Source organism: Triturus cristatus, chromosome 7 (assembly GCF_964204655.1).
Source record: "Triturus cristatus chromosome 7, aTriCri1.1, whole genome shotgun sequence".
Taxonomy (NCBI): domain Eukaryota; kingdom Metazoa; phylum Chordata; class Amphibia; order Caudata; family Salamandridae; genus Triturus; species Triturus cristatus.
The window spans coordinates 74,880,391-74,890,055 of NC_140590.1; positions in this window are offsets into that span (position 1 = coordinate 74,880,391).

Consider the following 9,665-nt stretch of genomic DNA (forward strand, 5'->3'; position numbering starts at 1 on the left):
GAGTGAATGAATTAGTACATAGTGCTGAATGGGTCACTGGAGGAGTGCAAAGGGACTGACATGGTGTTTGCTGGAGTGTATGGATACTGACTAGGGAATTGAAGGTATGAAAGAAAAAAGTGTGTAGGTGGTTAGAGGACTGCATGCATAGTGGCTAGGGGTATGAATGAAGCAGTCCATGTGCCAAGGCCTGGCTCACTGCATGAGTACTTGGATACTGACCAAATGATTAGAGTACTGGAAGGAGAGTGCCTGGGTGAATGTATAAGTGTTTGGGTTTTGGTGCAGTAAAGGGATTAGTACATGGTGCTGAATGAATCAGTAGAGGAGTGCAAGGAGAGTGACAGGTTGTTTGCTGGAAGTGTATTGATACTGACTGGGGAGTTGAAGGTGTGAAAGACAAGTGTGAAGGTGGTTAGAGGACTGCATGCATAGTGGATAAGCGTTTGAAGCAGTCCAGGTGCTAAGGCCTGGCTCACTACATATGTACTTGGTACTGACTCAATGATTAGAGTACTGGAAGGAGAGGGCCTGGGTGAATTTATAAGTGGTTTTGTTTTGGCGCAGTAAATGGATTAGTACATGGTGCTGAATGGGTCACTACAGGAGTGCAAGGGTAGTGACAGGGTGTTTGCTGTAAGTGTATGGATACTGACTGGGTAATTGAAGGTGTGAAAGACAAGTGTGTAGGTGGTTAGAGGACTGCATGCATAGTGGATAGGCATTTTAAGCAGTCCATATGCTAATCCCTGGCTCACTGCATGAGTACTTGGGTACTGACGGAATGATTAGAGTACTGCAAGGAGAGTGCCTGGGTGAGTTTATTAGTGTTTGGGTTTAGGCTCAGTGAATGGATCAGTACATGGTGTTGAATGGGTCACTAGAGGAGTGCAAGGGGAATGACAGGGTGTTTGCTGGAAGTGTATGGATACTGACAGGAGAATTGGAGGTTTAAAATACAAGTGTGTAGGTGGTTAGAGAACTGCATGCACAGTGGATAGGGGTTTGAAGCAGTCCATGTGCTAAGGCCTGGCTCAGTGCATGAGTACTTGAGTACTGACTGAATGATTAGAGTAATGCAACAAGAGTTCTTGGGTAAATTTATAAGTGGTTGGGTTTTGGCGCAGTGAATGGATTAGTACATGGTGCTGAATGGGTCACTAGAGGAGTGCAAGGAGAGTGACAGGGTGTTTGCTGGAAGTGTCTGGATACTGACTGCAAAATTGAAGGTGTGAAAGACAAATGAGTAGGTGGTTAGAAGACTGCATAAGTAGTGTATAGGGGTCTGAAGCAGTCCATGTGCTAAGCCGTTGGTCAATGAATGAGTAATTGGGTACTGACTGAAGGATTAGAGTACTGCAAGGAGAGTGCCTGTGTGAATTTATAAGTGGTTGGGTTTTGGCGCAGTGAATGGATTAGTACATGGTGCCGAATGGATCACTAGAGGAGTGCAAGGGGAGTGACAGGGTGTTTGCTGGAAGTGTTAGGATACTGACTGGGGAATTGAAGGTGTGAATGTCAAGTGTGTAGGTGGTTAGAGGGCTGCATGCATAGTGAATCGGCGTTTGAAGCAGTCCATGTGCTAAGGCCTTGCTCAGTCCATGAGTAATGGGGTACTGACTGAATGTTTAGAGTACTGCAAGGAGAGTGCCTGGGTGAATTTATAAGTGGTTGGGTTTGGTGCAGTGAATAGATTAGTACATGGTGCTGAATGGGTCACTAGAGGAGTGCAAGGGGAGTGACAGGGTGTTTGCTGGAAGTGGTTGGATACTGACTGGGGAATTGGAGGTGTGAAAGACAAGTGTGTAGGTGGTTAGAGGTCTGCACGCGTAGAGGATAGGGGTATGAAGCAGTCCATGTGCTAAGGCCTGGCTCAGTCCATGAGTAATTGGGTACTGACTGAATGCTTAGAGTACTGCAAGAAGAGTGCCTGGGTGAATTTATAAGTGGTTGGCTGTTGTCGCAGTGATTGGATTAGTACATGGTGCTGAATGGGTCACTTTAGGAATGCAAGGGGAGTGACAGGGTGTTTGCTGGAGTGTATGAATACTGACTAGGGAATAGAAGGTGTGAAAGACAAGTGTGTAGGTGGTTAGAGGACTGCATGCACATTGGTTAGGTGTTTGAAGTAGTTCATGTGCTAAAGCCTGGCTCACTGCCTGAGTACTTGGGTACTGACTAAATGATTAGAGTACTGCCAGGAGAGTGCCTAGGTGCATTAATAACTGTTTGGGTTTTGGCGCAGTGAATGGATTAGTACATGGTGCTGAATGGGCCACTGGAGGAGTGCAAGGGGAGTGACAGGGTGTTTGCTGGAGTGTATACTGACTGGGGAATTGAAGGTGTGAAAGACAAGTGTGTAGGTGGTTAGAGGACTGCATGCATAGTGGATAGGGGTTTGAAGCAGTCCATGTGCTAAGGCCTGGGTCACTGGATGAGAACTTGGGTACTGACTGAATGATTAGAGTACTGCAAGGAGGGTGCCTGGGTGAATTTATTAGTGTTTGAATTTTCGCACAATTAATGTATTAGTACATGATGCTGAATGGGTCACCAGAGGAGTGTAAGGGGAGTTACAGGGTCTTTGCTGAAAGTGTATGAATACTGACTGGGGAATTGAAGGTGCGAAAGACAAGTGTGTAGGTGGTTACAGGACAGCATGCATAGTGGATAGGCGTTGGAAGCACTCCATGTGCTAAGGCCTGGCTCAGTACATAAGTACTTGGGTACTGACGGAATGATTAGAGTACTGCAAAGAGAGTGCCTGGATCAATTTATAAGTGTTTGGCTTTTGGCGCAGTGAATGGATTAGTACATGGGGCTGAATGGGTCACTGGTGGAGTGCAAGAGGAGTGACAGGGTGTTTGCTGGAGTGTATGTATACTGACTGGAGAATTGAAAGTGTAAAAGACAAGTGTGTAGGTGGTTAGAAGACCTCATGCATAGTGGATAGGGGGTTGAAACAGTCCATGTGCTAAGGCCTGGCTCATTGCATGAATACTTGGGTACTGACTGAATTATTAGAGTGCTGCATGGAGAGTGCCTGGGCGAATTAATAAGTGTTTGGGTTTTGGCACAGTGAATGGATTAGTACATGATGCTGAATGAGTTACTAGAGGAGTGCAAGGGGAGTGACATGGTGTTTGCTGGAGGTGTATGAATACTGACTGGGGAATTGAAGGTGTGAAAGACTATTGTGTAGGTGGTTTGAGGACTGCATGCATAGTGTATAGGCGTTTGAAGCAGAATATGTGCTAAGGCCTGGCTCAGTGCATGAGTACTTGGGTACTGACTGAATGATTAGAGTACTGCAAGGAGAGTGCCTGGGTGAATTTATAAGTGTTTGGCTTTTGGTGCATTGAATGGATTAGTACATGGTGCTGAATGGGTCACTGGTGGAGTGCAAGGGGAGTGACAGGGTGTTTGCTGGAGTGTAGGTATACTGACTGGGGAATTGAAGTTGTGAAAAGACAAGTGTGTAGATGGTTTGAGGACAGCATGCATAGTGGATAGGGGTTTGAAGCAGTTCATGTGCTAAGGCTTGGCTCACTGCATGAGTACTTGGGTACTGACTGAATGATTAGAGTACTGCAAGGAGAGTGCCTGGGTGAATTTATATGTGGTTGGCTTTTGGCACAGTGAATGGATTAGTACATGGTGCTGAATGGGCCACTGGAGGAGTGCAAGGGGAGTGAGAGGGTGTTTGCTGTAGTATGTAGATACTAACTGGGGAACTGAAGTTGTGAAATACAAGTGTGTTGGTTGTTAGAGGACTGTATGCATAGTGGAAAGTCGTTTGAAGCAGTCCATGTGCTAAGGCCAAGTACATGGGTAGTGACTGAATGATTAGAGTACTTCAAGGAGAGTACCTTGGTGAAATTATAAGTGTTTGCGTTTTGGTTCAGTTTTTACAATTTTTTCAGATGTGTACTAGTGGTAACTGACTCTGACTAACCAGTCCTAGAGCCAGTGCTATGCTAAGAGACCCTTAGAATACAGTTAAAACAATACACTAGGGAACCCTATGTGTTGGGGTACCCCTGTGATTAGAATGACCTCCTCTGTCAGCCTCTAGTACATAATAGGGCAGGGGGATTAAAACTACCTCTTAAAATGTGCCACATGGCGCGTTTGCACACTGGTGAAGGGAGGGGGGGTGCTGAGCTGATGTGTGCCAACACACCCTGTGGCCATTTTAATTTGGGGTCTAAAGTCCCCTTGAATCCTGAGTGTCCCTTGGGCCCAACTAGCCCACCAGGTATCTCCAGTTAGTGCCACTGAGCTATGTTGCAGAGAGGTGTAAAAATGGCACGGCCTGGACCACTTCTCTGCAACGCAGCGCAGTGGCGCTTACTGGAAGCAACTGGTGGACTAGTTTGGCCCCAGTTGCCCTCAGGATTGAAGGCAAATTATTTCCCCATTTTAAAACGCGCCTGTCACCCAGTAGGTAGGACAAGAAGGGAAGGAGCCAATACAGCGGGTGAATTCTACGTGGGTAGTTTATTAAAGCAGTAGTAGTCCAGTGAAACAGTTCATTTAGCTCTGATCCGGGACTGTCCCGTCTCTTGGGTCCTCTCCTTGTTCCCCCGACTTCGGCGTCCCTCTCTCTGGTATTTCTCACGGGTGGCAGTAGATGCGGAATGAAACAAAAGAGAACAGGGCTTTAGGCGGTCGTTCTGCTTGTCTATTGTATGATTGTGAAAGGGAGTGCGGGAAGTACAGAAATCACCATGGACCGCCACCAAGTGTGAGAGCATAACCATTTTTCCCCAAGGCAAATTACCCCTAAGCGGTCAGGCCCCTCAACCCCCTCCTTCTGGACAGCCCGTCGGCACTTCACCCGCTTCCCCCTTTGAAGGAAAACAGCCCCCGGATCCTCTTGCGTACCTCTGGCAGCCACACTTCTCCTGAAGTGTGGCTGGGCGATGCGCGGTGTACTCGGCCTCCTGGCCCTTCCTCTGTTGCTTCTGCGCTGCTCCCGGGTTCGGTCCCGTCGTACTTGTCGGGTTCCCGTTGTCTCCTCTCCTCCGGCGTCTGCTTCCACTCTCCTTCGCTGGGTACGGCTTTCGCGCTGGCGTCTTCCGGGTCGTCCTTCTTCAACAACGTGGAGGACACTGATAGGTCGACAAAGGCCGATGTCACAGGGGCGAACTCCGCCTCCCCCGAGTCCGTATCTTCGTTAAAGGGCCAGTCCCTAGTCTGCAATAAAGATAGAGAGTCACTGTCCCTATTATCTTCCTGAGCCCCGTCGAACCTGTCACAAATCTCCCCCCTAAGCTTTCTCCGATCGGGAGAAAGAGGATACCGGGACAAAAAGTCAGCATTGGTTTGTTCGGAACCCTTCCGATGATGAACTGAAAAACTATAAGGCTGGAGAGAGAAAAACCAGCGGAGGATTCGATCGTTCCGGCCTTTGTTCTAGTGTAACCAAGTGAGGGGGGCATGGTCCGTGAAAAGGGTAAAATGTCGACCCTCCAAGTAATACCGAAGCTTCTCTATGCTCCACTTCACAGCCAAACATTCTTTCTCGATCGTGGGATAGGCTGTTTCGCGGGGATACAACTTACGGCTCAAGAAAAGAATGGGTCATTCCGTACGCTCAGCATCCAATTGAGAAAGTACAGCCCCGAGGCCAACCCCAGAGACGTCGGTTTGTAGAAAGAAAGGTTTAGTAAAATCCGGGGTCATCAGCACGGGGGCAGAGGTTAGAGCCGATTTAAGGGCTTGAAAAGCGGTGGAGGCCCCCCCGGGAGAGGGATTCTTCAGATGAATGGACGTGGCAGTGTTTTTCTTTAGGAGATCCGTCAGAGGGGCAGACAGAGAGGCGAAGTGAGGGATGAACCGCCGATAGTAACCCACTAACCCCAAAAAGGCTCTCAAATCCCTTTTTGTGGCTGGGAAGGGCTGGGACTGTATGGCTCTCACTTTCTCCTGTTGAGGGGTTATACTGCCGTCGCCTAATACGTATCCCAAGTACTTCACTTGTGTGAAGGCTAGTCTTGATTTCTTTGCGTTTATGTGTAAGTTGGCGTCTTGCAAGGCTGTGAGGACCTGTTCTAGATGGAGTAGGTGTTCAGACCAACTGGGACTAAAAATCCCTATATCATCTAAATATGCTGAGGCATATTTGTGGTGGGGGGCCAGGACGGTGTTCATGAGACGTTGAAAGCTTGCTGGGGCTCCGTGCAACCCGAAAGGCAGGACGGTAAAGTGAAAAAGACAGTCTGGTGTTATGAACGCGGTCTTTTCCTGATCATTCGGATGAAGGGGAACTTGCCAATAGCCCTTGGTGAGGTCGATTGTTGTTATGTATCTGGCCTCACCAAGGCGCTCGATTAGCTCATCTACCCTCGGTAGGGGGTACCCGTCTTGTTTAGACACCCTATTGACCGCCCTGAAGTCAATGCAAAATCTAGTAGTGCCGTCTGGTTTTGGGACTAGAACCACAAGCGATGACTAGTTACTCGTCGAGGGTACAATAATACCTGCCTTTAACATTTGTTCGACTTCCTTTCTCATACTTTCTCTGCGGGCTTCAGGTATTCGGTACGGTTTTTGTTTTATTATTACCCCGTCCTCTGTGGGAATAGAATGGACGGCCAAGGTGGTACGACCCGGCTGATCTGAAAAGATCGTGCTGTGGTTCATTATGACGTTTAACAACTCGTCTTTCATGGGTTCTGTAAGATTAGGGTTAATAACGGTGTTCCCTACTGTATGAGAAACAGGGTCCTGGAGAGGAACGGCTGTGGCTACAGGCTAGACCGAGCAGGGGGGGGAACCTAACCATTTTTTAACGATGTTAATGTGGTAGATTTGAGATCTGGTAGGAGACAATTGGACCTCGTAAGTGGTTTTCCCTATAGTCCGTTTGATTTGATATGGGCCTTGCCATTCCTTTCTCAATTTGTGACTTGATGAGGGGAGGAGGACAAGAGCCCAATCACCCACATCTAGGTGTCTCCATTTTTTCCCTTTGTCGTAGAAATGTTTTTGTCTTTGTTGGGCCTTTTCTAGGGTTTCATGTGAAAGGAGTCGGAGTTTGTGTAGCCGGGTTCTCAATCGATTGGAATAATCAAGTAAGTCCTGGGCGTCCTGAGCCCCTTCCTTTTCCCAACTATCCCTCGTGATTTCTGGGAGGGTACGGGGTTTCTGACCGAACAGGAGCTCGAAGGGGGAGGCCCCCAGACTACTCTGTACCTGGCTTCGTAGGACAAACAAGGCTAGGGGAAGGAGTTGATCCCATTGTTTTCCATCCCCGGTTAGTAGTTTCCTTAGGGTGGTTTTTATGGAGCCATTGTAGCGTTCTACCAGCCCGTCGGTTTGAGGGTGGTAAACCGACGTGCGAAGATGTTTTATGTGTAAAAACCCACATATTTGCTTCATTAATCGGGAGACAAAAGGCGTACCCTGGTCTGTGACCAATTCCCGAGGGAACCCCATTCGGGAGAAAAGCTCCACTAGATGTTGTGCTATTGCAGCTGAAGTGGCGGCTTTTAATGGGAACGCTTCCCGATAACGGGTGGTGTAGTCCACCACGACCATAACATAGTGGTAACCTCGCGTTGATTTAGGGAGGGGCCCCACTATATCTACTCCTACCCTGTCAAATGGTCTACCAATAATGGGCATGGGTACCAAAGGAACCTTAGGGGGTAAATAAGGGTTCCTTTTCTGGCAGATACTACACTCCTGACAATATTTCTTGACTTGGGCGTATATCCCTGGCCAAAAAAAGTTTTGGATGATAGACTCAGTGGTCTTTTCGGTACCCGAATGGCCGGCCAATAAGTGGGCATGTGCGAAAAACAGGATTTGGTCCCTGAATTCGGTAGGTACTATCAATTGAGGGTGTGCATTTTCACTCCCTAGTCTATACAGAAGTCCTTTTGTCTCAACAAAACAGGGGTAGCTCAGGTTTCTTTTATTTTTATTAGTCTGAGCATCCTGCCAGGCAGGAACCAGATTGGCATCGTTTAACTGTGCAGTTCTGAAGTGTGTGTCGGTGGCCCATGGTTCTGTTATTAGGAATACCGCGTTGGGAAGCCCTGCCTCGGTAAGAGCCTTGGCCATAAGCTGGGAAAAAAAGGGGTTATCGGATCCTATAATGAGGGACTCTAGAAGCCTGGACATCACACCCAACTCACACTGGGCCTCGTCCCCCTCCTAGATGTTGATGGTTACTCTAGCTATAGGGTAACTTTTGACGTCCCCGTGTACGCATCGTATCCCAACCTTGCGGCCTGGCAATAGAGAGGATGATGGGACCATATTCTCCTTCACTACGGAATGTCGACACCCTGAGTCCAATAGTGCCCTAATGGGAGTGTTGTTTAGAAGAAGACTTACATAGAAAGCAGGTCCGGTTTCATGAGCATAGAGGATGGTGCGGGACACGTATCCTACATCCATAGGTTCTTCCTCTCCCTTATCTTTTCTTTTTCGGCAGTATCGGGAGATATGTCCCCATTCGCCACACTCATAACATTGCGGCCCTGTGGCTACCGGATTCTCGGATTTAAGAGTTCTGAATCGTGGGGGAATGTCCGGGAGGGCCTTCAAACCCCTTCTTTCGGTTTTCTGCAGAGGGGCTGGTTTGCTTGGTTTATCTAGTTCCTTATGTGTATATCTTGATTGGGCCCGGGAATAGGAATTAGCCATCTCGATGGCCTGTTCTAAGGTCAGTCCCGCATGTTGCCTGAGCCACCTTTGTGTTCCATAAGGCAATGCTTCTAGAAATTGTTCGAGATACACCTTGTTCATTACGTCTTCCATAGTAGACTCCAAAGGCTTAAGCCAACTGTCCGCAGCGTCTTTGAGTTTAAAGAAGAGAGTCCGGGGTGTATCTCCTGGGGTACCCCTTTCCTGCCGGAACCTCAGCCTATGGCTTTCATCGTCCACCCCCAACCTGTCTAACACAAATTGTTTAATGTGTCCGTAGGTACCGGTTCCATCCCTATTAGCAAGTTGGTAGCCGGCCTGGGCTTCGCCCGTCAGTAGGGGAGCTAAATAGAAGGGCCATCTCTCTCCGGGCCATGCACTGGCCCTAGCGGCTCTCTCAAAATTCAAAAAGAACGTTAAGGGGTCATCTCCTGGAATATACTTTTGTAGTGGAACCACCGCCCCCGGGGGAGCGGCAGACTTTGTATGGCTTAGGGTGGCCATCAACTGAGTATGAGCCTCAGCCAATTTTGATAGGCTGTCGGCTTGTGTCTGGATGGCGGCGGAGAACGTCATGCGGTCTTGATCTGCTGTATTCGTGGACTGTTCTACCGCCCACTCCAGTTTGGCTTGTCCTTCCCTCATTTGATTCAGCAGGTTCTCCATTTTAGATGTGAACGGAGCACTCCTATCTGGCTCGCCACTTGTCACCCGGTAGGTATGACAAGAAGGGAAGGAGCCAATACAGCGGGTGAATTCTACATGGGTGGTTTATTAAAGCAGTAGTAGTCCAGTGAAACAGTTCATTTAGCTCTGATCCGGGACTGTTCTGTCTCTTGGGTCCTCTCCTTGTTCCCCCGACTTCGGCGTCCCTCTCTCTGGTATTTCTCATGGGTGGCAGTAGATGCAGAATGAAACAAAAGAGAACAGGGCTTTAGGCGGACGTTCTGCGCGTCTATTGTATGATTGGGAAAGGGAGTGCGGGAAGTACAGAAATCACCATG